At 34.4% G+C, this 23572-nt stretch overlaps 1 pseudogene across 1 annotated transcript in view; it reads right to left on the bottom strand.

Annotated features, from left to right (window-relative positions):
• The window catches only part of LOC308632756 (enolase-phosphatase E1-like), a 98911-nt pseudogene that overhangs the window by 20911 nt on the left and 54428 nt on the right, over positions 1-23572 (bottom strand). The gene's annotated exons all lie outside the window — the stretch shown is intronic.

Genomic DNA, 23572 nt, shown 5'->3' with positions numbered 1-23572 from the left:
GCCGCATGCATGCCAGGGGAGCACGCTACTGCTTGAGTCACATCCCCAGCCCAGAAAGATACATTTTTAAATTTGATTTAGGAACTTTTTACACAGTTCTTTATATTCATCAGAACTCAAATGGACTCATCTTATTATATCATCAAATTTTTTTTTAAATGAAAGATTTATACTTAAGGGGTTAAATATATATGAGAAAATTTCCCTACTATATTTCCTTTTAGACATTCAGGATGGATGTTAATAATTAAAATTTTGCACAAAAACAAATAGACAAAAACAGTTCAACAAATTTTAAGCCCATTATTTCCCAAACTCATTTAATTAGGGAAACTTATTTTCAATTTGTCAATGATAATCATCACTATTAGTAAAGGAAATGAGGGAGACCTCCCTGGGAAAGACTTTGTCACTACAATTCCATGATTTTAGAAAAATATGCTATAAGTATTAGAGTAATATGCTACAGATTCTTTATGAAACATATACAAAACAAGTAAATATTGACACATATAAGGCTTTATTATGAAATAAGAGAAACTAAAGAATTAGAGAGATGCTGCAAATTCAAGTGTCTGATTAGAATTAACAATACTTACACTGTGTTTGCTGTATGGCTAATTCCTGATTAAATGCTGGTTGATGGATATATAGAAGAAAGAATCTCAAATAATTTCTCCATTTTATCTATCATAACAAAGTCAGATATGATATTCACATAATGATGCAGGTATGTTTCAACAAAAACAACAAAATTCATCTTTAATCAATGTATCGTCAATTCATTTCTCTTAAAAATTACTACTTTTTAAAATTCCCTCTTAATCTTATAGTTGAGTGGATGAGTTTACCTCTCCTTCATACACACCTGGAATTTCTATAGAATGCAACTTTCTCCTTTTGTTGCCTATGGTAGAGAAAAATAAATGAAGAGCTCCTGGCCACCAGCTCTTAGGGGAGGGTTAGCAGTGAACCTGTGGTTCTAATGTGAACAGGTGTGAGCAGGACTTGTAATGGATTACCGAAAGAGTAGATCAGAAAGAGTAAGTTTACACAGCTGCTAATCATGTCACTCAGGATAGTTTTTTTTTGTCACGTGTTTGCATTATTTTATTAAATAAAATTATTCTGGGTTTTATTGTAAGGAGGAGTTTATGTGAGCATTAATTGTCTGTGATTGAAGAGTAAAAGTTATGTGTAAGTATATCAAAGCAGTCTGGAAAAAGTAACAGAGGTTTGGTTTCTAATTCATTTTCAATCTCTGTTATCAGCAACTTGTTTTCTTCTAAAATAGTAAGGTATTTTTTATTTTGGAAGTAATGCAGATTTAACTAATTAAGTAGATAACTTGAAAATAAAAATTACATTAAAAATAAAAAAACACAAGATTATCACTTGGATGGAATCACTGTAAATGTGTTTTTCTTTCTAGATTATAAAATCATCAATATCACAGATTAAAGAGCTTTGTACTCCTCTTTTAAAATTTAACTTCTTGTCTGTGTTGTTAAATAGCCTATGGATATGTGATTTTTAATGACTGCATAATTATAAAATAATACTAATATAATTTAATTACCATTATAATATAATAATTATATTACTACATAAAATGATTAAATCATAATTAGTAGAAAATTTCCTCTGTGGCTGAGCAGGTGTATTTTTTAGATTGGCTTTTGTTATGTTTAGAAAAATATAAACTAAAATATGAGATCCAACTTGGGCATATATAATAAAACTATTTGGAAAATATGCAGTGATATTTATTCAATGTTCTGTACTTATAGACAATTTATACCAGTCACTTTATTTAATCCTCAAACAATACGTGACATAAATAATGTTGTTGTAATGACTATCAACATTTAGGAAAAAGATGAAACCATCTCTATTCATTTTTACAGTTGATAAACAGAAATACTGAGACTTGGAAAGATTAAGAAACTTGTCCAAGATAATTTATCTAGCAAGCAGACTCCAGATTTTAATGCAGAACTGAAAGATGGCAGAAAGGAGTTAGACAATGAGTTCTGATTTCCTCACAACACAGAAAGAATTCGGTGAAGGAAAAGCAAAATTGAAAGTTCGGTGACAACATAAACGCTCTAAGACTCAATATTACAAAGTCTGAGACCTGGAGGGACTTGAAGATAGGTTACCAGAGTAGAGAATAGGTGCAGACCTCCCTGGGGAGGGGCAGCAGAGATAGAGGGAATGGCAAAACTCTTAAGCTCACCCACTTAAAATCATGTGGAAAGGCAGACAAAAATTTAAAGCATGATGGGAACAACAGGGTTCTTCAGCCAGAGCAAACAGCTTACAACCAAACTGTGAAAAGCAAGCTGAGCCAGGGGTTTGAAACCATTTTATTAGGTCCTCTGCTGATTACTCAATCCATTATATCAACACGTCTTCCCATGCCCAGATAGTTGCAAATTAAACCAGAGGGAAGTTCCCTGCTATGGGACCTTTTAGGAATCCAGCCAGAAAGAATTCTAGAGGGGCCACTACTAAGAAATTTGCTGGAATCCCCTGTGCTTCCATCTCACCAGAACAAGGGGAGAGGACTGGTACAGAAGCAAGGGCAGAAAGCTCTGAACAACTTTCACTCAACTGAGGGACAGAGCAACAAAGAAGCTTTTAGTCCCAAGTAGAGAAAATTGGATTCACCAGTTCCACACCAGTACTGACCACTGGCATTGGGGAGAGGTACCATGGCAAGCGTAGGGACCGTCCCCAGGATCTCTGGCCTATCCTAGAGGGAAGCTGCCTGAATATCCAGGAATATAGAGGTCCCGTTCCCAGATGGTGGCACCCAGGAACAGATGGCTGAAAGCATAAGATCCCCAGAAAACTTAAGTGGAAGGCAGCTGCAAACAACTCCCCAGGGAGATTAGTTAAGCTAGAAAATTTTTAGAGCCAAGGCAACAGAAAGTGGCTGTTCCCAACCTTCACTGGCATCCAGCCTCATTCATGATCACAACTGGTGAGTGGAAGGGCATTGTTTGGATACTGGCAGGATCTTACATCAGACATAGTCAACAGAGGGAATCCATGTTCCTCATTCACAACCTACGGGCAGCAGAAACTAGAACCCAGGTCAATCACCTGAATCTCTTTATACAGTACCCCAGAGAATAAGGCATCACAGAATATCCACAGAAAACTCACAGTCAGAGTTTCTCTGCTCACAGACAGCTATCAGGAACTGCACTATCAAAAAAAGGATAGTGTATGGGGGAGGAGGTATATGTTGACCCACCTCAATCATGGGGACACTCTAGAGCCTGCATCCTGAACTCCTGCACAAATAAAACAACTAAATCACAACACTGAAACCTCTAAGCAGACAGATGCAGGTCTCTGAGCTGACAAACAAGAACCAGCTAGTGGGAAGTTTATAGAAACTAAGGAATTGGCTTCTGTGCCCCATCAACTCTGGAGAGATCAACAAAGAATAATGGATATCTGCTAAATGTCCAAATCCCAGTGAAATTTAAACCAAGATTCCACCAGAATTTCCTTCACCTTGACATGGTTTACTATAAACTCTAACATCAAATTTGATCATATAAATAACTCTTTAACTTAAATGGCAAATTGCTACCCCAATAACCAACTTTGTACCTTCAACACATTTTATTGTATTTTACCTAATGGTTTAAAACATTAATCAGAATTAATCTTCCTATCTTTGTAGTCCTAGCTCCAGCTTATACTTCTGCTCTCACTCCCTGATCCTCCCCTTGCATTATCTGCTATTACCTCAAATATCCACCGTCCATATATTTGTCCTTTCTACCTTGGCATGAATTTTCTTTCTTTTTTTCTTACTTTTGTTATGTCTTTCCCTCTCTTTTTTTGCCCAATCTTTCTTCCTCTCCCTGCTAGCCCTCATTTAAAGGTTATAGCAAGTTTATTAAATTTAATAACCAATTATTGACCTATTCCACAACTTCATTAAAAGTTTATACCTGTATTTGAGTAACTGTGGTGAAAAATAGCAACAAGTCTTTGATTATCATAAAGTTGAATAGTACAAGGCTTGGCTTAAAGCAATTATGGCAAATAAGATTTAATGGAATCTTTTGGAGTGGTGCTATTATTGGTATCAGAAGAGGATACACATTGACTAAAATAGAAATATCTGAATATTCACCCAACCCAGGGATCTTAAGAGAAAGATGCTCACAAACTAGTCCCTCACTTAAAAGAAGTGAGAAGTATCCCAATAAATGGGTAGGCATACAAACAATATGAAAAAGCGAAGGGAAAAACCATCCCAAACAGCCCATAATGAATGCTTCAACAACTGACTCCATCAACACTACAGTAGAGGAAATGGCAGAGAAGAATTTAGAGTATTCACACTTAAAATGTTCTATGAAGTAAAAAGAAGATGTAAAAATTAAAATTAGAGAGAAAACACAGGAAGTAAAAGATCACATAAATAAAGAGATGGATATTCTGAAAAAGAACCAAATGGAAATTCTGTCAACTAAAGAAAGATTTGATAAACCAAATTAAAAATTCAAAAGAAAGCATCATTGCTGGGCATGGTGGTGTATTCCTGTAATCCCAGCAGCTCCGGGCGCTGAGGCAGGAGGCTTGCAAGTTCAAAGCCAGCCTCAGCAAAAGGGAGGTACTAAGGTACTAAGCAACTCAGTGAGAACATATCTCTACATAAAATACAAAATAGGGCTGGGGATGTGGCTCAGTGGTCTAGTGCCCCTGAGTTCAGTCCCGGATTATACCCCCCACTCCCCCCCCCAAAAAAAAAAAAAGAAAGAAAGTATTATCAATTAGGCCACTATGATGATAGATTTTCAGGCCTCAAAGACAAAGTATGTAATCTTGAAAATGAATTTGACCATCCCATTCCTTGGTTTATTCCCAAAGGGCTTAAAATCAGAATACTGTAGTGATACAGCTACATCAATGTTTATAGTAGCTCAATTCACAATAGTTAAACTATGGAACAAGCCTAGGTCCCCTTAAATAGATGAATGGATAAATAAAATATTGTATATAAATATAATGTAATATTACTCAGGCATAAAGAAGAATAAAATTAGGTCATTTGCTGGTAAATTGATGGAACTGGAGAATATCATAAATAAACCAACCCCAAAAGAACAAAGTACAAATATTCTCTCTGATACACAGATGCTAACTCACAATAAGAGGGGTGGATAGAAAAGAATATAAATACTTTAGACAAAGGGGAAAGAAGGGAAAGGAGGAGAAATGGGAAGAGGAGAGACAGCAGTGTACATTGGACCTTACTTTCCTATGTGCATATATGAATACATAAGGTAATTCTACATCATGTACAATCAGGAAAATGAGAAGTCATATCCATATCTGTAAAATATGTCAAAATACATTTTACAGTCTTGTATAACTAATAAATACAAATTTAAAAAACATCTTAAGAGATCATGGACACAATATTCAAATAATCTAGTATAATAATAAGAGGCCAAATTTAAGAATCATTTAAATAGATGAAGACTCTGGAATACAAGATAAACGGATGCAACATTTTTTTCAATAAAATAATATCAGAATATTTTTCAAACCTTAGGAATTAAACGGAAATTCAAATATATAAGATTCTATATATACAAAATCACAATACATCCATTCCAAGACACATTATAATGAAGATAACTAACATACAGAATAAGGACAGAATTTTAAAAGCTTCAAGAGAAAATTAGCTTATCACATTTAAGAGGTAAAGCAACATGGATTTCAAATGATTTCTCAACCCAGACCCAAACAGCAAGGAAGGAAATGGACGTCAACTAAGAATACCATACCCAGCAAAATTAAGCTTCAGAATCAAAGATAAAATAAGAATTGCTTAAGATAAACAGAGGCTAAAAGAATTCATAACCAGAACCCCTGCCTTACAAAGCATATTCAGTGAAATATTTCATGAAGAAGAAATAAAAAATCAAAATGAAAACCAGCAAAGTGATGAATTACATTAGAAGAATAATCCATTAAAGAAGAATCAAGAATGATTAAACATTAGAAATAAATCAAAATGAAATGAAATAAAAATAATCTCTCAAAAATAACATTGAATGTAAAAAAGACATAGTTTGGCAGATTTGATTAAAAAACAAGACCCAACATTATGCTGACTCCAAGAGACTCACCTCATAAGCAAACAAATCCCCAGACTGAAAGGAAGGGTAAAGACATACCATCCAAATTGGACTTGTAAAAAAGCAGGGGCAGATAGTCTGATATCAGATAAAGTGGACTTCAAGCCAAAATGAATCCAAAAAGTTAAAGAAGGTCACTTCATACTGCTTAAGGTAATCATACATCAACAAAATATAATGTTCAAAATTATTTATGCCCCAGGTGATGAAGCATCTATATATATATAAAACAAACTCTTCTCAATATTAATAATCAAATAGACCACAATACAGTAATATTGTGTTACTTTAGCACACCTCTCTCACCACTAGATACATCATCCAAATATAAAGTAAGTAAAGTTTTAACAGAACTAAAAAATATGATTAATACTATGGCACCAACAGACACCCATAGAATATTTCATCCGTCAATGACTGGATTCCCTTTCTTCTCAGAAGTACATGTAATATTTTCTAAAATAGGTCACATTTTAGGTCAGAAGCCAAATCCTGGAAAAAAATATAGAATGCCTGCATTCTATAAGATCATAATGGAATGAAATTACAGATCATTGATAAGATTAAAAAAAAACCACTCTAATACCTGGATATTAAATGGTATACTTTCAAGTGATGAATGAATAGCAGAAGAAATCAGAGTTGAAATTAAAAACATCTTAGAAGTAAATGAGAATAGTGCTAAAACCTATCAAAATCTCTGGGACACTATGAAGTCAATTCTAAGAGGAAGGTTCATAGCATTGAGCTCATACTTAAAAAAAAAATAGAAAGATACCAAATAAATAATTTAACTTTACATCTCAAGATCCTGTACAAAGAAGAACAATCCAACACTCAAATCAGTAGACAACAAGAAATAATTAAAATCAGAGCCCAAAGTAATGAAACTGAGAAATTAAAAAAAATATAGAAAAGATCAGCAAAACAAAGACTTTTGTTTTTCTAATAAGGATAAAGAGGATTTTATAAACCCTTAGCCAAACTAACAAAAACAGAGGAGGGCAGAAAACTCAAATTAACAAAATTCAAGATAAAAAGGTGATATCACATTAGACACTGAAAATACAGAAAGAGTATAATCAGAAACTATTTTGAAAATTTATACTCTACTAAGGTAGCGAATCTTGAAAATATTGACAAATACCTAGAAACAGATGATCTGCTCAAATTGAATCAGGAGGACATAGAAAACTTAAACAGATCAATGTCAAGTGATGAAATTGAAGCAGCTATCAAAAGGTTTTTCAAACAAAGAAAAGTCCAGGACTGTATGGATGCTCAGGCAAGTTCTACCAGACCTTTAAAGAAGAACTAATACCAATATTCCTCAAATTATTCCATGAACTAGAAAAGGAGGGAAATCTTTCAAACACATTGTGTGAAGACAGTATCACTCAGATAACAAAATCAGGAAAAGTCATATCAAGGAAAGAAATATCCTTGATGAATACAGAGGCATAATTTCTTAATAGAATTTGGCATACAAAGAACTCAAAAAATTAAACAATAAGATAACAAATAACCCAATCAACAAATGGGCCAAGGACACTTCACAGAGGAGGACATACAATCAATCAACAAGTATATGAAAAAATGCTCACCATCTCTAGCAGTCAGAGAAATGCAAATCAAAACCACCCTAAGACACCATCTCACTCCAGTAAGATTGGCAGCCATTATGAAGTCAAACAACAATAAGTGTTGGCGAGGATGTGGGGAAAAGGGTACACTTGTACACTGCTGGTGGGACTGCAAATTGGTGAGGCCAATTTGGAAAGCAGTATGGAGATTCCTGGGAAAGCTGGGAATGGATCCACCATTTGACCCAGCTATCGCCCTTCTTGGACTATTCCCTGAGGATCTTAAAAGAGCATACTATAGGGATACTGCCACATCAATGATCATATAATTCACAATAGCTAGACTGTGGAACCAACCTAGATGCCCTTCAATAGATAAATGGATAAAAAAAATGTGGCATCTATACACAATGGAGTATTACATAGCACTAAAAAATGACAAAATCATAGAATTTGCAGGGAAATGGATGGCATTAGAACAGATTATGCTTAGTGAAGCTAGCCAATCCCTACAAAACAAATACCAAATGTCTTCTTTGATATAAAGAGAGCAACTAAGAACAGAACAGGAAGGAAGAGCATGAGGAAAAGATTAACATTAAACAGAGACGAGTGGGGGGGGAGAGAAAGGGAGAGAGAAGGGAAAGCATATGGAAATGGTAGGAGACCCTCAATGTTACACAAAATTACATATAAGAGGTTGTGAGGGGAAAGGGGGGGGACAAGGGAGAGAATTGAACAACAGCAGATGAGGTAGAGAGGGAAGATGGGAGGGGAGGGGAGGGGGGATAGTAGGGGATAGGAAAGGCAGCAGAATACAACAGTCACTAATATGGCATTATGTAAAAATTGTGAATGTGTAACTGATGTGATTATGCAATTTGTATTTGGGGTAAAAATGGGAGTTCATAACTCACTTGAATCAAATGTATGTAAGATGATGTGTCATGAGCTTTGTAATGTTTTGAACAACTAATAAAAAAAAAGAATTTGGCAAACCACACACACACACACACACACACACACACACACAACAAAAACCATATTAAAAAGTGTTTATAATAGACAAAAGTGAACTGTGAACAAGTATACTATGTCTTTGTTAGTTTGGCTAAGGGTTTATAAATCTTCTTTATCCTTATTAGAAAAACAAGATACAAGTTTGGTTCAACATATGAAAATCAAAAAGTCTAATTCATCACATAAATACAGTTAAGGACAAGAATACATGATTATCTCTATAGATGCAGAAAAGCATTTGACAAAACACAGCACCCATTCATGTTTAAAACACTAGAAAAAATGAGGGACAGAAGGAAAATATCTCAACATTGTATAGGCTATAGATGAGGATCCTAAGGCCAACGTTATTATTCTGAATGGAGAAAAATTGAAAGCATTTCTTCTAAAAACAGGAGGAGGACAAGGGCGCCCACTATTGCCACTATTATTAAATATACTCCATGAAACTCTACACAGAGAAATCAGGCAAGAGAAGAAAATTAAAGAAGTACATATAGAAAACGTGGTGTTCAAATTACCTCTGTTTGCTGATATCATGATCCTATATTTAGAAGACCACCCAAATTCCATAACTTCTAGAGCTCATAAATGATTTTAACAAAGCAATAGGATGAAAAATCGACATCCACAAATCAATCATGTTCCTTTATTCCAATGATAAGTCTGCATGATTAATTTGCTGAAGAAGAAATTAGGAAAACTAGCCCATTCACAATAGCCTAAAAAACAAAAACAAAAACAAAAAACTTGAAAATTGATCTAACAAAAGAGGCGAAGGACCTCTACAATGAAAGCTATAGACCACAATAAGAGAGGTAAATAGGGAGCCTACATCCTGGAAACAAATTTTTACTCCTCACACTTCAGATAGAGCCCTAATATCCAGAGTATACAAAGAACTCAAAAAATTAGACAATAAGATAACAAATAACCCAATCAACAAATGTGCCAAAGACCTGAACAGACACTTCTCAGAGGAGGACATACAATCAATCAACAAGTACATGAAAAAATGCTCACCATCTCTAGCAGTCAGAGAAATGCAAATCAAAACCACCCTAAGATACCATCTCACTCCAGTAAGATTGGCAGCCATTATGAAGTCAAACAACAATAAGTGTTGGCGAGGATGTGGAGAAAAGGGTACACTTGTACATTGCTGGTGGGACTGAAAATTGGTGTGGCCAATTTGGAAAGCAGTTTGGAGATTCCTGGGAAAGCTGGGAATTGAACCACCATTTGACCCTGCTATTGCCCTTCTTGGACTATTCCCTGAAGACCTTAAAAGAGCATGCTACAGGGATACTGCCACATCAATGCTCATAGCAGCACAATTCACAATAGCTAGACTGTGGAACCAACCCAGATGCCCTTCAATAGATGAATGGATAAAAAAAAATGTGGCATCTATACACAATGGAGTACTATGCAGCAATAAAAAATGACAAAATCATAGAATTTGCAGGGAAATGGATGGCACTAGAGCAGATTATGCTTAATGAAGCTAGCCAATCCCTAAAAAACAAATACCAAATGTCTTCTTTGATATAATGAGAGCAACTATGAACAGAGCAGGGAGGAAGAGCAAGAAGAAAAGATTAACATTAAACGGAGACATGAGATGGGAGGGAAAGGGAGAGAAAAGGGAAATTGCATGGAAATGAAGGGAGAACCTCATTGCTATACAAAATTACATATAAGAGGTTGTGAGGGGGAATGGGAAAATAAACAAGGAGAGAAATGAATTACAGTAGATGGGGTAGAGAGAGAAGATGGGAGGGGAGGGGAGGGGGGATAGTAGGGGATAGGAAAGGTAGCAGAATACAACAGTTACTAATAGGGCATTATGTAAAATTGTGGATGTGTAACTGACGTGATTCTGCAATCTGCATTTGGGGTAAAATTGGGGGTTCATAACCCACTTCAATCTAATGTATGAAATATGATATGTCAAGAGCTTTGTAATGTTGTGAACAACCAATAAAAAAATAAAAATAAAATAAAAAATAAAAAACAGACTTTAAAAAAAAAACAAAAAAAGAAGAAAGAAATTGAAGAAAACATTAGAAGATGGAAAGACCTCCCATGTTCTTGTATAGACAGAATTAATATGGGCAAAATGGCCATAAAACACAAAAGCTTATACAGATTCAACATAATTCCCATTAAATTTCCAATGACAATCTTCCCAGAACTAGAAAAGCAGTTATAAAATTCATTTGGAAAAATAAGGGACACAGGATAGCCAAAGCAAGAAAAGCCAAGTACGAGGCATCACAATAGCAAACCTCAAATTATACTCCAGATCTGTAGTAAAAGAAACAGCATGGTATGACATCAAAACAGGTGTGAAGACTAATGGAATAGAATAAATGACACACAGAGAAATGCTCATAAATACAGTTTCTCAAAATAGGCAAAAGTGCCAAAAATATACAATGGAGAAAAATTAGCTTTTCCAAAAAGTCATGCTAGGATAACTCACAATCTCTATGCAGTAAAATGAAATTAAACGCTATCTCTTCCCCTGCACAAAAGTCAACTCAAAGTGGGTAAAATGCTTAGAAATTATATCAGAAATCCCACAACTGCTAGGAAAAAAAAATTGTCAGACCAACACTCCAATATGTTGGCACAGGACACAATTTCCTTAACAAGACTCCTAAAGTACAAGAAATAAAATTAAAAAATCAACAAGTGGGATGGGATCAGATTAAAAAGCTTTTACACAGCAAAGGCAAAAATAATGTAAAAAGAGAGCCTACAGAAAATATTTGTCACTGCTTCTTAGATAGGGCATTAATATTCAGATCTCAAAATGGTTAACACAAAAAATAAACAAAACCAAAACCCAAAATACCATAATCAGCAAATGGACAAAGAAACTAAACAAATACTTCTCAAAAGATGAAATATGAATGGTCAACAAATATATGAAAAATGTTAAATATCTCTTGCAATTAGGGAAATGCAAATTAAAACTACATTGAGATTTCATCTCACTCCAGTCACAATGACAATTATCAAGAATAAATATAATAAGTGCTGCTGAGGATATGGAAGGAAACATATACTTATACATTGCTGGTGGGACTGCAAATTGGTTCAACCACTCTGGAAAGTGGTATGGAGGGATATTCCTCAAAAAACTAGGAATGTCATTAATATATGATCCAGCTATCCCACTCGTTGGTATATATTCAAACCTTTTTAAATCAGCATACTACAGTGATGCAATCACATCAATGTTTATAATGGCACAGTTCACAATAGCCAAGCTGTGGAACAAATCTAGCTGCCTTTCAACACATGGATGGATTAAAAAATGTACATATACACAACATTGTGGCATTTTCTGATAAATAGAGAGAACTGGAGACTATTATGATAAATGAAATAAGCCAAACCCCCCAAACAGTAAAATGTCTAATATTTTCTTTGATATGCTAAAGCTAATCCAAAATAATTGGGGAAGGGTGTAAAAAATAAAATTGAAGACCAGTGGACTAGGCAAAGGGGATTGAAGAAGGAGGAAGGATGGGGTAAGGAAAGAACAGCGGAATGAACCTGACCTAATTTTTTAGGTACAGGTTTGAATATACTACAGTGAATCTCGCCACCATGTATATTCAAAAGACACTAATTTTTTTTAAAAGTGAGATTACTCAGCAATTTAGGAAGGGCCTAAGTGACTTAGCAAGACCCTAACTCAAAATGAAAAAAAGTAAAAAGGGCTGGGGATGTGACTCAGTAGTTAAGTGCCTCCAGGTTTAATCCCTGGCACCAAAGATAGATAGATAGATAGATAGATAGATAGATAGATAGATAGATAGATAGATAGATAGATAGAAATACATACATACATACATACATACATACATACATACATACATACATTACAAGAGGCATCAGAAGAGTAGAGGAAAGGGAACAGGGGGAAGGGAGAAGGAGAGGAAAAGGAGAAGTATTGGCAACTGAGTTTGAACAAATTATATTTCGTGCTTTTATAATTGTAAAAATTAATATTAATAGTATGTATAACTAAAAAAAGAATAAAAATGGAAAAAATTAATTCAGATTTGCCCAACTCTAGGACTTGAGCTCCTTATAACCAAAATGTATTGCCTTAGAATATAAGGAACTATATATGACTATTCTGAAATTGTCAGCTTCATCAGGAAGTGAACCACAGAGGCCCACTGAGCCCTTAGGGAGCATTCTAGATAGCAAAATCTGAAGGGCCTCGAGTGGTGGCACATGCCTGGAATCCCAGTGGCTCAGGAGGCTGAGGCAGGAGGATTGAGCGTTCAAAGCCCCAGCTTCAGCAATGGTGAGGCGCTAAACAACTTGGTGACACCCTGTCTCTAAATAAAATACAAAATAGGGCTGAGGATGTGGCTCAGTGGTTGAGTGCCCCTGAGTTCAATTCCGGGTATTTCCCCTACCAAAAACAAAACAAACAAACAAACAAACAAACAAAAACCCTGAAGGACCCACAGGAGTGACTCTGAGATTCAGTGCTATGGGAGCTTAAGGTTCAAGGAGACAGTGTTTATCTTTCTCATAGTCACCGGACTTGCAATTTCCATTTATCTGACTCGCAATATCCATTTATCTATCTGCATTATCTTTGCTTATACGTTGTTCTTTCTCATTCCTCCACCTGAATGCTTTCTCCTATACAAATGCCACTTGTTTTAGATGAAGTAATACCTTCTCAGCAGAGGTCTCTACTGACTACTCGAATTCATTACATTAATATTTTTCTAAATTCCCCCAGCACCATTTATTCCAACTTTTGAATTGGGCCTAGCTGGTACTGCCTTAAAAATGCTCCTGTCTCTGCATTATTTATGCCTCTCATTTCTGGTCTTGATTTAAGCTCTTTGAAGTAGTTCCCTCTATCTTTTTACATGATGAGCATCAATAATTCTTGAACAGAATTGATGAGGATATATTTATATCACAGAGCAGACCTCAAGAAGTGTTAAATATCTAGCTTTCCATCTCTATATATGCTATTTCCAAAGTTTTCAAGTAATATTGGTTTCACAAATCCTGATTATTATTGGTGAATTCTCATTTTTATTTCCCAAATGTCCAGTCCTATGTTGTGTCAAAATTTTTCCTTATCAAATTCTGTACCAAGTCAGTTCCCAGGGTAAAGTCTGGTTGTATTAAGCCTATAGAATTCCAGCCACTGTATTCAAGATAAAAGACTTTAATTTTTTCATAGTGCCTGTGATCAATTAATTTGTGATTTTATTTCCAGGATTTCCAGTTCTAAATCCTCAGCATAACATTTATACCCATCTTCGATGTGAAATCAGCTAAATTCTTTCTGACACTCTCAGCTTGGGGCCTCATTTCACCCCCATCCTCACTATTTACATGTTTCCTTGACCATTTCAACTCTAATGACATTTCTTCCTTTTTTTTTTCTGAAAGTGAATATCTGTCTTCCCTCTGCCTCATAGTTTTTTACATAGCTATTATTTTTTGCTTAAACGAAGTTCCTAGAGAACGATGGTCTTATTTATTCTCATTGGTGTTCTTCAAAAGCACTTCATTCAAGGGTATATGTTCGGGTTCATATAATCAAACAACTAGAAGGGTCATACCATTTGTGCTGTTTTTCATGTTCTAAGTTGTATTAGAAATTCTATAAAGCTGCAGACTCCATAGCTTCTTTATGTGCCTACGCTGTGTCTGCATCTTTAAAAACACACATATAATAAGTTGTAAAACATATGCAGAATTTTTTTAAATCCCAAAAATCTTTAATACATAGCTGATGAGTTATCTCAAATTGAGTAGCACTGTTTTATTAAAAAATATTTTTTAGTTGTCAATGTACTTTTATTTTATTTATTTATAGGCAGTGCTGAGAATTCAACACAGTGCCTCACACATGCTAGGCAAGTGCTGTACGACTGAGCCACAATCCCACTGGTTTGTTGTCAAGACAAGAAATATAAAGTTACCAATGCCTTAGAAATTTTAGAGAACTTTTTATATTCTTCCCAATAAAAAATCATAACCGAAGCCCTTTCATTATTCTCAAAGATAGCCCCCCTTAGATATTACCATATATGAATTTGCCTATTTTTAATCTTCATATGTATGAAATCTTACTCATTACATGTTTTAGGTTCCAGCTTACTTTACACAAGATCATGTTTATGAGACTCATCTGCATGTCTGTATGTAAAAGTTGGGGATTTATTTTCATCCTTATCTAACATATTTTTTATCAATCTACCTCAATTTGTATACAATTTATCTGTTAGTGATCATTTACTTTGCTGTATATTTGGCAATTGTGAAAACTCATTTATAAATGCATTTGTTTAATTGTTTTGTGCACATATGTACATATTTCTAATAAATCTGTACCTTCAAATTGGAACTACTGGATTTGGGGTTATGTGCATTATCAAATTTGTAAATTTTGGGGTCTCTAATATAGTTTTGCAACTTAGGCTTCCAGTAGAAATGTATGAGGGTTTCTGTTGCTCCATAGTCTTACTGAGATTCAGTATTGCAAGTCATTTTTATTTCTGTTGTTATGGTAGTAGTACATCATTTTAGTTTTAATTTGCATTTTTGTCATAAAAATGATATTGTAATTTTTAAATTTTTGTTTGGCTATTCATCAATTCCTAATCGATTGACAGGAATTTTAGTTATGTTTGAATTCTCCTGAATTTTACAAATATCTTCTTCCACTTTCATTTTCCCCTTAATCATGCTTTTAATATACAAATATTCTAATTTTAAAGTATTCCAGAGTACTGACATTTTATATTATGGTTAGTGTTTTATGTAAAACATTAAAGACAGTTTTATAAATTCTAAGGTTATGAATATTTTTTGCTCATTTTATAATAAGAAACTTTATTATTTCCCTTTGGATATTTAGATTTACAACCAATCTACATTTGATTTCCTAATGTTGTATAAGGTTTAAGTAAATACTAATTAATGTAAAACTATTTTAGGAAAAGTTTGTCCTTGTCACAATCCTTTATGTTGCCATATTGATATTGCTGAAAAGCTGCTTATTTCAGGATGGGGATATAGCTCAGTTGGTAGAGTGCTTGCCTTGAATGCACAAAGAGCTGAGTTCAATTCCCCAGCACAACACACACACACACACACACACACACACACACACACACACACACAATGCTTATTTCCTTCCAATATATAACAGAAGGACCAACATTTATACTACTTTATAAATAATAACAAAATAATTAATTTCAAACCTGTGGACATCAGGAATGATCTAAGAATGATCTTGAAAAAATAGAAAAAAAATCAAGGTGAACACTTCAATTATCATGGATTACTCTTCTAGGAATTTGCAGTCTGGGAAACAGGGAAAGGAAACTCAAATAAAACTCAGTGGATTTCCTGAGATGGGAATTAAGTTGAGACCCCAGAGAGAAATAGTTCTGTTAAGGATGATAGGTTAAATTCTGCCATGCTCACCTCTTACAAAACTTAAAAGAGAAAAACCAAAAAGATAAAATCAATTTTAAATAACTTTACTATATCCCAGAACAGAATAAATCTAAGTATATGTGTATAAATAAAAAGTATCTAATATTCAGTAAGATAAAATTCACATAGCATCCAATAAAAAGTTTAGAGAGTCCAATAGGAATCAGGAAATATGATCCTGATTGGTAGAAAATGAATCAGTTGGAACCATACCAGGCTGGCATTAGATAGTAGAATTAGCAGACACAGAAATTAAAGCAATTGTTATAATTGGATCCTTAGATGTTAAAAAATTAAGTACAGACATGGAAAGTAATTTTGAATTTCTAGAGATCAGAAATACAATGGCTAAGATGATAAATGCATTGGTTGGAACAGATGTCTGATGGGACATTGCAGAATGAAAGATTAGAGGATTTGAATACATGGCGATGCAAACTACGCAAAAGCAGTGAGCAAATTATTTTTTGAAATTAAAAAAAAGAAATGTTTTAAAAATCAAACAGATTAACCTATGTGTAATTAAAGTCCCTAGAGGAATGGTATGTGGCAAAAATTATTGGAAGAAGTATAAGCTAAAATCATTCCAAGTTAAATTTATAACAACAAGGTTAGCAACAAAGATTCATGAACCTCCAGGAAACTGAAGCAGAGAAATAAGAAAACCACAACAAGGCACATCATAGTCTTCAATGGCTTGCAATCAATTGAAATGAAAAAATTATAAAGACCTTAAAAGAAAAAAATCAATAATATATAAAGAAATAATAAGGATTAGAGTAGATTTTTCATCAGAAACAATGATGATGACAAGAAAGTAAAACAACAGTTCAAAATATTGAGCCAAGCAAGAATTTTTGTGAATGTAGACAAGCTTAATCCAAAATCTAGGTGAATGGGAAAAGGAGCTAGAAAAGAGGAAATCATTTTGAAAAAGAACATAAACTACTTCATCAACCGTTTAACATTTTCTGAAAAAAAATGAAGTAAATATTATAGGAGTTTATCCTTCATTGAGAATTATTTTAGCAGGCAACCAATATAGGGCAGAGATGTCTGTATCTCAAGAATTAATAGTATTCAAAGGTGTACTTTTAAAAGAGTTATTTATTTTGTTACACTCTTTTCTTAGGAGTACTTCTGGGTTGAACTGAAAACTTAGCTGTTCAGCAGAGTCTTTCATTAGCTGAAGTTTAGTTTCTCTAGCTCTGAGATTACTGAAGGTTACTTCAGCATCTCAGTTTTTAAGTTACTGGTTTTGCTTCTTCAGAACAAAATACAAAATAATAAAAATAATACATAATACAAAAGAATACCAAGATCCAGGACCACTTCCTTTGATTTCTTTATTCTTCCAGATCTTGGTCAAGTAGATTTCTACTACTTTGATAATTCTCCAGCAACTTCAAGCTTTTTTTTTTTTTTAATTTTCTGATTGTTATTGGCATGAGGAATATTCCTGGTACTTCATTGTTGCCAGAAGTAGAATATACTTGATGGATTTCTCATTCTTCTGACTTTAGAAAATAAAGTATATCCTGATTAACATTAGAAAAAAATTGAAATAATCAATATTTACATTAATTTTCTTTCAACTTTCTTCAGAAACAGAAATTCCTCTTTATTCCTTTATTTTAGTTCACTTTTTACATTCTCCACTCCTCCACTCTCTCCTCTCTCAGCTTGCTTCTTCCTCCTCTAATTTGTCTTCCTTTAATCACTTGCTAAATCTTTACTTAGCAGAAGATACAAAAAAAAACTCATTCTCACTGAGTTCCAAATATTGATTACACAGTTGCCTCTTGACATAGAATATTCAATGTTAGAGTTCTTTTACTCTATCTCCTACATTAATTTCTTATAGGGCTAGGGAATATGAGTGCACCTGAACTTCCTTCTAGAACTTCTTTTGTTGTCTTAGGAAAACTTAGTGATTATCTGGGATATTTTCTTAAGTAACATGAGTTCCTTGCAGGTAAAATAAAAAGCACAATGAAGCAAAATGTAGCAACATATGTGCCTTTATGTATGGTAATGTCTCTCTGTATAGTAGAATGATTTTTCTACAAGGTGTCTCTTGTGCAATTGTTTCCTACTTCTTGGTTTTCTGTTAAGAAAGATCATTTCAAAGACAAAACTACTGGGAAAATACTTGCAGAAAAGAACTAATAGAAGAAGTAGAAGGCATATTATTTATTTGTTTGTGATACTAAGCAGCTAATATACTCCTATGCTGTGTTCTTGAACTCTTGCTTCTGGGGAGTGGGAAACTAATAAACATTGGAAAAACAAATCCAATGTAACTCATTCATGGAGATGAATACTGGGGTAGGATGCATTCCACTTTTTATATTTCAATATACAAAGACAGAATAAATTGGGAGAATAGCAGATTGATGTGTACATTCTGGGAAAACTATAAGAGGAAGGATGATTGCATGGGATCTTGAAACAGTAATGGGAGTTTGACAGATGGAGGTGGGAGAGAAGTAGTGTGAACTGTATTCTACAAACAGACATCCACATAAGCAAAAATTGAGAAATCAGGAAATGCATAATAGGAAAAAAAAACTGGTCTGAAATCTGACAAGGCTAGTGGACAGTATAGAGGCTATGACAGGCAGAAAATATTGGCTGGCCAATTTGTATAAGTTAAACTTATTACTGACAGAAGAGTTTTGTTTCTGTATACACAATAGGGATCTGCTGAAAAATTTTGACCAACAAATGGGATACTAAATACATAGTTACATCAGGCAATGATTTCTTCATGGGATGAGGATAAAGGATAACTCCAGGGGTAACATACAAAATATAGTGTGTATATGTATTAATCATGTTTACTGTTAAGAAATTTAGGATAGTATTTATCTTATGCAATCAATAATAATGAAGTCATAGAGGCACTAGGAAAAATTTTCAACACAAAACTCTTATTGCTCATTTGAATGCAGAAACTGATTTCAAGAGGACTTGGTTCTGAGGAATAATCTGAATAAAACAATCCAGACCAAAGCTTCAATTGAGGATCATGGCAGTCTTCTTTAGATTCTTTCCTTTATGACAGTACAAGATAGTCAATTATAAAGTTTGGCTGCTTATTTATAGTAATGGAGAGGATTAAATGCCCACACATTGAATTAAATAGTCTATTTACAGAGGAAAGATTTTGTGTGAGCCCTGAGTTGTATGACAGATCTATGTGAGCTTATATTAAAACTAGGGAGAAACAAATGAGGAATAGAAAATGGTAGAATCACAAAATAATGTACCAAACATGGGTATATTCCTGACAATTCATGAGAGGCATTTTGGTAAGAGCTGAAATTGTCATAAAAGATATTTGTTTGTATATGCTGGTTATTTTGCTCTCTGAGGGGAAATGTATCATACTGGGTGCTGTAAATGGGGCCAAGTTTAGATTTGCTAGAAAGTTTATTATCATGTAATCTATTTTTTTAATATTTGTTTTTTAGTTGTGGGTGGACACACAATATTTTTATTTCATTTTTTTTACATGTTTTCTTTTTTTTTTTTTAATGTGGTAAACCCAGTGCCTCTCATGGGCTAGGCAAGCACTCCACCACTGAGCCACAACCCCAGCCCCACATAATCTATTCTTTGAGAACAAAAACAATCAATCAATAGATTTTAGTCATACTAAAACTATGGACAGGCAATTTCTTTTTTGGTGTCTAACAACTGAATATGTATGTAAAATATTGATTCACTTGTGTTTTTCTTCGTTTTCTCTCACAGCAGCAGTTACATATGGGCTCTATGACAGTGATATTAATAAAATAGTGAAGTTAAACCTCTCTCTATATAAGAGCCCTATGAGCTGATTACTCACACCTAAGCTTACTCTTCTCCTAACTTGGAGCTTGCCAGGCTTAAAAATCTGTAGGTACTGAGCAGAGCAAATGGGATACTTAATAGAAAAAAAATTTCAGAGAATTTGGTTATGTGTGAGTAATCAAATACTCTAGGTTGTCCAATTAGTCCCAGTTTGTACTCTTTATTCTAGACAAATATTAATAGGTCACATTTTCACTCCTAAAAGTGCCCTAGTCCATATACTGCCACTTTTTAGATGCAGACAATCACATAGTCACACATTGATTTTTGTCCTTAATTGAAGAATCACTTGCTTTTCCACAGGGGAAGTATACTCCATGATATGTTTAAAGTCATGTTAGATCTTAAAGGTCAGACACTATATCTTGTTCACTGCATTCTTTTTGTTGATACTTGTAAGGCTTCAGACGTGGCTGGTGCACATAAAGTGCACAAGATTGAAGACTACAGCAACAAGATTGTGAATAAACTTGAAGGGAAGAAATGGATTCCTGACAAAACATGCCATGAAGAACAGCAGTAACAAAGGGTCAAAGGGTAATTGGAATCTACTGAAATGTGAAATAGGTTATCTCTTCTGGTTCAGTATTAAGGTATATTTCCAGCATGTTGCCTCATCTTTTCCCTTGATTCTAAAATTCTATCTCAAATCTGAGGAGTGTCTGGTACAAAGGCTTTTATCTTCTCCAAATGGTTAGATAAGCATCTATCTTACTCAATTTACTATATCTATTAATCATCACAATTAATGCTGTTAATATGTTTGCTCATTTACTCTGTGAGCTCTCTTTGAAAGTGTCTGATGTTGTTTACAGGATGCAGAACTATTTTAATGTTCGATACTAGGTTTTATTATATGTCATTTCAGATTTTGAGATTGGACATTTAATTACATGTAGCAAATATAGTATCTTTCATCCCCAGATTTCCAGCAATATATTTAAATAAAATTTAGAGCATAAATTTTAATCACTGAGAAAAACACAAGAAATTGGTCTTCCAAAAGAGAACTCTATGAAGAGATATTGGTGAAGGTGTCTATAACAACCAATATTTGACCTGTACACAAATAAAGCAACGATAATATTCTAGTATCTGTGTTTAACTAGTGGATAGAACGAAAAAAGAGATTTTTAAAAAATATCATCAATCATCCTAGGCTTGTTCCAAATCGACTTGTTCCATGTTTTAGGATGGCAGTAACTAAACCTACTTATATGAAGATGAGCTGCACAGTCTCTTCTTTCTTTTAAGAAAAGATGGAGAAAATATTTTGAAGGCATCGATGGATCAAAATAGTTTCTGTGGATTGCTTTGCCTGCCTCAGTCATTGGTATAATGATCACTTAAAGATTTGGGGCATGGAGTAGAGATGTGTCCATTAGTTACATACACTTCCTAATACCTGTTTTAAGTCTTCTTGTGAATGAATTAATGTATTCATTTGATCCTCAAAGAAGCAGATGTCAGGACAAAATTAAATATGCAAGACTTATAATGGGAAGCCCTTCTGAGGATGAAAGGAAGAAGGAATAGGCACAGTCAAGGAAAGATTTTCTACAGGCATACAGTCTGAAGGAAGGAGGTCATGTATAGAGATGAAGTCTTGGCCGAGAGAATGGGTATTCCCGTGAACAGTGTCTCCCATCTGCGCAGATGTGTTTTGTTCAGAGATTTACCCTCCATGCTTTGGTTCAGTCATTGGCTGGGAGAAGTTTGGGATAGATAGAATTATCAAAAATACCTGTTGGATCCCAAAATTTAGGTAAATATGGGGTATCAGGTAGCTATTTTCTGCACAGTAGAGTCTCTCTTGAGGAATATCTTCATGGTTGACAGCCCAAGTTCCCACATGTAATTTTCCACCTAATGATTTCTTCAGTTCTCATTCTTGGTTAAAATTCCAAGGAAATAAAAATTCAGATATCCTTAACTTTTCCCATCCACATATTCTCTTAGAAAAATGGAAAAACAACTAAAAAAGACCCATCCCTAAATTCAAAGGTATCATTAAGATATTAAAAAGTCTAAGCTATAAAAAATTTGAGAAATAGTGTATGATTTTTGAATGATCCTTAAAGACCCTAAGTTCTCCACGGTGAACTTGCAAATTCTTGGCCTCCATCTATTCCTTACCACCCCTCTTATTTAATCCCAATTATCTACTGAAATACTGTTCACCTGTGACTCAGTCTTCCTGCCACGGTATCCTTCCCAGTTGCCCCACATTAGTGAACAATACTAGGGAGGAAGAAAAAAAAAACTGAACCTTGATTGACCTTCCTCAATTTATCCCATAAAGTCGTTAAACTTCTTACTCCTCCAAATCCTCATCTAGAAGAAGTCATTCTCACATAGCAATGTTTGAATAAAGGCCTTAGCCACTGGTTTCCCTTCTTCACTATCCACTACTGTGCTGACCCTCTTTCAGTGTCTGTCTTTCCTCATTCCTTTTTGTGTCTGATTCAAAAATACCCTTCCTATTTCTGGCTGCATTGCTAGTGGACAAAATGTGTGTGTGTGTTTTTTTTTAAACTTCTTGGAATTTTACAATTTAACAACTTATTTCCCCCCACCATAGGAAGATTTATCTCATCTTTATGAAGTCCTTCTAAAATGCATGGATAAGCATTTGGAAACTGGCTTTGGTTTGAGAAAACAGTGTGTCCAGAGGAGCTACCTGTGACAAGTCCATTCCTCAAACACACTTACAGCCAACAGGACTGAGAAACCACCTGATGCTTTCAGGGTTAGGTGAGTGATGGAGAAAGCGTTTTGTTGGTTTCTCTTGGAGATTTCTTAAAGAGTTAAAAGCTTGCAGTTTCTTTACATTTTTTTTTGTAAGAAAAATCAAGTACAAAAAAATGTAGTGACATAGTTGGATGAGGGGTAGAATAACTCAAAGAATCTTCTTTTATGCATTCTATGTGTCTATTCCTATTCCCAGATTCGGATGAAGAAGAATATCTAAAATTCATAGCATTCTATTATACTTATTTGTAGTAAATAAAATGTTTGGATGGAAAAATTAGACTTGACATTTTGGATTCTTTTAACCACTGAATCATATAGCAGCTTGGAGGTAGGACCCCTGGGTTTTTGCATAGCTTCATTAATAGCTTCCTGGGTTTGCAGATTTTAATCACAGAACATTGCTTGGACTGCTTACAGGATTCCATTTACCAAATGGAACATAAAGTACCAGCAGCAAGATTTCAGAAACTGGGCAGGTTCTGGCAGGATCAATTCAAGGATGCAGGTGTTGCTGGGGCACTAGACAGGCTGTTGGATGAGGAATTTAGAAAGCAGACCAAAATAAAATAGAAACCCAGTTATGTGAACTAGAAGCAGATGGAGAGGCATTCAGGTTCAACAATTGGCCAGGAAATGCCAACAATACAGCCTTGGATGTTGACA

This window comes from Spermophilus citellus (genome assembly GCF_964194105.1).
Source record: "Spermophilus citellus genome assembly, chromosome: 13".
Classification (NCBI taxonomy): domain Eukaryota; kingdom Metazoa; phylum Chordata; class Mammalia; order Rodentia; family Sciuridae; genus Spermophilus; species Spermophilus citellus.
This window is presented reverse-complemented; position numbering and strand designations above follow the sequence as displayed.